Source organism: Dromiciops gliroides, chromosome 4 (genome assembly GCF_019393635.1).
Source record: "Dromiciops gliroides isolate mDroGli1 chromosome 4, mDroGli1.pri, whole genome shotgun sequence".
Taxonomy (NCBI): Eukaryota; Metazoa; Chordata; class Mammalia; order Microbiotheria; family Microbiotheriidae; genus Dromiciops; species Dromiciops gliroides.
This window is the reverse complement of record NC_057864.1, coordinates 366,488,113-366,493,210: the sequence shown is the minus strand read 5'-3', so window position 1 is coordinate 366,493,210 and position 5,098 is coordinate 366,488,113.

Sequence of the window (5,098 nt, the reverse complement as noted above, 5' to 3'; positions counted from 1 at the left end):
TGAATCTTAATGCCTTCCCTCTTAGAGTACCCCCAGTTTTTCCTGCATATATTATGTTTGTTCATAGTTATTTGCATGTTGTCTACCCTTTGAAACTTTTAACTCCTTAACGGTAAGGAATGCTTTTTGCCTTTGTTTGTATCCCCTCACTTGGCACAACTCCTGGCACACAGTAGGTGCTTAATAAATGCCAGCTGAGTGTGCTATATGAGCCAAAGTTCATATTCAGTGAAGTTCAACAAACCAAAGGGATGGGTTAACACTGTGAATCCTGAGTACAACACTGAAGCCAAAGAACAGGGTGTCAGCTAATTGTTGAGTACAAAGTTAGTTTCTTGAGAGCCAGTCTAGGCTGGAGGGCATAAGCAAAACCCTAAATCTATTCGCAGAGTTTGACATCCAAGATGGCAACCAGGCACAAGAAAACAGGTGGAGAATGGACCTGGACAAGGAGAAATTGGGAACAGTGTCTCATGTCCTGGGATAGACAAGCAAGTCAACAAAGAAAGCACAGCAGGGATATGATTTTTGATGCTAGGACAGAAGGTATTTGGCCTCTGCCCTGGTTTTAAACAGCCTACTTTGTGTGAGCAGGCAAATAGTATGAACGGCTTCCCAGAGTGAGAAAAGGTTTCACTGGTGTTTATGTATGGCTGGAGATTTTAGCACCAAAAAAAGGCTGGGATTTCTGGGAATTTTTTTTAACAAATCTCATATCAAAAAGTCATCTAGTCCTTCCTTCTGCTTTTAGAAAAGGTAGAACAGGGGTGGCTAGGTGGTGCAGTGGATAAAGCACTGGCCCTGGACTCAGGAGTTCCTGAGTTCAAATCCGGCCTCAGACACTTGACACTTACTAGCTGTGTGACCTTGGGCAAGTCACTTAACCCCAATTGCCCTGAAAAAAAAAAGAAAAGGCAGAACATACATTTTTATAATAGTTATGAACTTCTCACATTCTTGGCCTGTGAATATGTGAGCAAGTTCTTTTTGGCTTAAATTTTTAAAGGAGCCAAGGATAATTTTTAGAAGCATAAAAGTTTTTTCTGTCATTTTGACTCTTTGGTCTCTGATCCTGTCATTTCTAGATATTTAATTCAGGGTACATAGTAATCATAGGAAAAATTGAAGGAAAAACTTTTCTTGGTATAACTATAGTTATGATGGTTATGCAACTTTGGGTCATTTACTTAGCTTTATAGGGCTTCACTTTCCTCATATATGAAAGGAGAGGATTGGATTAGAGTGATATAGCAGATCCCTTCCAGCTTTAAATAAATGCTATCATCTACATTGCCCATAAAATATCTCTTGGTCCACCACTACTACATCCCCTGCTGTCATCTCTTTTGCTGCTATTTGCCTGTTTACCATAACTTCTACTGTGTTCTGTCTGCCTCTCATTACCTCAGATGCTCTTTGTCCTTCTTAGTTCTGTTATTCACAGAACTTGACTTTTGTTGTTAGAGACAGCTAGTCAAAACATTCTTTTCCGCTATTTTGCAGTCCAGTCTCATAGTATGTCTTCAATAAAGTAGACTTAACTGCAGATCACCTCCTGTTTTGTCCTAAACTTTCAATTTCATTCTCGTACCCTACAGTTGAGAATATCAATCTAAGTATCAAATAATCAAGTCTTTAGGGATAGAGATAGGGATAAGGAATGGATCTGTGATTTCTCCTGGAGAAGTGGCAAATGAGGAAACTCCCTTTACCAATATAAGTGGGCATCTTCCTTGCAACTTACAGTCTTAGTTGTCTAGAGCACTGAGGAATAAATGATTTGCCCGGCCTCACACAGCCAGTATGTGTCAGGAATTATATGCATGTTATCCTGGCTCTGAGTCCAGCTTTCCACTCCTTATGCTATGCTGCCTCTTAATCAAGTCCTTCCTATAATGAATTTCCTCTTAAGGAAATGTGGATTTTAAGTATTTAAGAAATTACCCTTTTAATTTTTCAATAAGACATATCAGAGATATGTCTTCACACAGGAATATATTAAAATCATTCTTTTTGCTTTTAATAGTTGTGGGAATTTTGCTCCCTGACCTTCTATTTAAAAATAAAAAAAACCCCAACATCCAGTTGTAAAAGTAAATACATTTTTGGATAAATATTGAATTGCATTGCTCTAGGAGTTCCTTATTAAAAGTCTTTGTACAATATCCCTGAAAAAGAGAAGGCAAATCAGTTTCAGGCTAACATTGACATTATTCCATTTGCACTAGTCTATTTTTGAATTCAACTTATGTTGCGCATTTACAGTGTGTCTAAGTTTCACATCCCAAAGGTCTTACAGTTTTTATAAAGATGTCCTTCTTAGCTCTTACCCATTCCTTCTACTTCCTTCACTAGATATTTAAACAATCTCATTTTGTTTGTATATTTCTCCTGACACTGGATGACATTTGCCATATATGGATGCTGCTAAATGCCCTTGAGTCCCTGTACCTTATCAATTTTTCCCAGCTGGGTTGGCACTATTCCTTCTTTAAAAAAAAGAAAAAGTATTCCCTAAAGAATTTGTTTTCTAAGTTTTATAGAAAAAAGTGCATTTTGATCTATTTTGAACCTGTCAAAATTATTTTTTTAACTCTTGCAAAAAAAAAAAAAAACAACCAACCCAACACTATTCACCTTGAATTTAACCCTAGTAACCAAAGTGCAAGAATACACATTCTAAATTTAGATTGTTTATTTGGATTGGGAAGAAGTCACTGTGTTTTGTAAGAGTTTCTATAAGGTTTTTTTGCTGTAATCACTGTCCTCTCATGACCTCTGACTCTGAAGAGTTGAAAATGTATTGTTTTGAAGTTGAACTGCTCTTTGGGATCATTTAAAATATTTATTAGAGGAAAAGACATTTGGGTGAGGATACCCACTTTCATGTCTTCAACCATCTCTGCAATGAAGATGACTTCCCAAATAGAAATTTCTGGTCTTAACATTTCTCCCAGTCCCCAGTCCCATATATCCTATTGTCTTTTGGACTTTCTATTTGAATGTCATGCCTCTACTTCAAATTTAACATGTCCTGAATTCCACTATGAGCTAGTTCCAATTATTAGGAAGTGTTTTCTTACATGGACAAGAATCTAGTTTTATTGCAATTCCCCCTCATTAACTTAATATTTTATAAGGGGTATGCTTATGAAGCTGATGTGAGGACATCTTAGAAGAAATGGACAGATTACTTGATCTTTTGCTTACTTCTATGAAAATTGTGAATATTGCACATTTCTTTCTAAATTATCTGAGAATATGCAAATGGATTTGGTCATTGTACTGGAGGAATTAATATATATTTACCTTAGTAATCTCCCTGAGCTAAATGATTGCAACTTTGAGGGGTACATAGAAACCAACATAATTTCTATGACATTTTGAAGTGAATCAAGTATTTTGAAATATGTATATACATAATTAAAAAAAAATTCTACCCTCTGGGGACAAGATAAACAAGTCCAACATGTCTTTTCCAGGACAAGCTTTCAAATACTCTAAGGTAAGATATCATGCAAACACATGATAAGTCTTCTCATTTCAAAACTAAATACCCCCAATTCATTTAATCTCTTCTTTTATTGCATAATCTCCAATCCCTTTAGCAGTGCAGCTCAAGGGGTTTGGTTTCCTGTTGGCTTTCCTTTTGTGTCTATGGTAATGTGTTCTTTTCAGAAAGTCTTATGTTATGGGCCTTTAACCAACTGTACATCTCAGTAGCAGAGAACATCTATTTGCTGAGCAATAGATGATTCCATGCCACGAGTCAGATTTGACCTTGATAATGTCTTGCGTATGTCTGTGATGGGACCCTGACACAAACCACTGTGAGCTAGGTGGCACTGGGCCTGGAGTCAGAAACTAAGTTCAAATCTGGCCTCTGACACTTTATACCTGTGTAACCCTGCAAGTCACTTAATCTCTATCTGCCTCAGTTACCTTAATTGTAAAATGCAGATAATAATTACATCTACTGCCCAGGGTTATTGTGAGGATTAGATGAGATAATATTTGTAAAGCATTTAGCAAAGTATCAAGCACATAGTAGTTAAATTTTTTTCTTCCTTTCTTCTTCCCTCTTTTCTTGTCTCCTTCCTTCCTTCCTACATTTTTCCTTCCTTCCTTTCTTTCTTCCTGTCTCCCTTCCTTCTTTCCTCCTTTCCTTACTTCCCCTTCAAGGAGCAGGCCTGAAGGAGATAGAATTATTATCTATTGTGAAAGTCCAATTTGTCTTGTTGTCCAAGCTGAAGATCATTCTAATGGAGCTAGACAAAAGGGCTGTCTGAGGACATGGGTAATATTTTTCTAAAAGAAGAGCCTTTTAGCCTCTCAAACCCTTATAATAGTATTTGTTAAAATCTCTGAGTTCTGCCCCATAGAGAGCATTGAAAAGAGGGCCTTATTAAAAAAAAAATGTTAAGGGTAGGATGACTTCCCCATTCATAGAAGAACCTCAAGGCTCTTCTCTATCTCCCTTTAAGTAGGATTGATGGGTCCACCAAGATGTTAGCTGAGAACTAGCCTCTTCCCTTCTCCCCCACCCCTGTACCCCAGTATCTAACAAAAGCAGATATTTAATAAGTGCCTACTATGATTTTGCTTGGTGCTAGGGATACAAAGATAAAAACAAATAAAAAATCTCTACCCTCAAGGATTACTTAGGGGCAACTAGGTGGTGCAGTGGATGGAGGACTGGGCTTGGAATCAAGGAGACTCATCTTCATGATTTAAAATCTGGCCTCAGAAAGTTACTGGCTGTGTGACTCTGGACAAGTCATTTGACCCTGTTTGCTTCAGTTTCCTCTTTTGTAAAATTATCTGGAGAAAAAAATTATGAGCTACTCCAGTATTTTTGCCAAGAAAACTCCCAAATGGGGCCATGAAGAGTTGGATAAGAATCAACAACAGCAATAACAACAATACTCTCAAGGAGCTTACATTGTATGAGGGAATTTACATTCTACTGGGGAGCTTATATCCTCAATGAATTGGTTTGTTGGATGGAGGAATTTATAATTATCCTAAATATTTAAGTGTTGGAACAGAGCTTTGTTTTTGTGCCCTAGGCAAGGGATTCTTGGGTGTTACTGCTTAC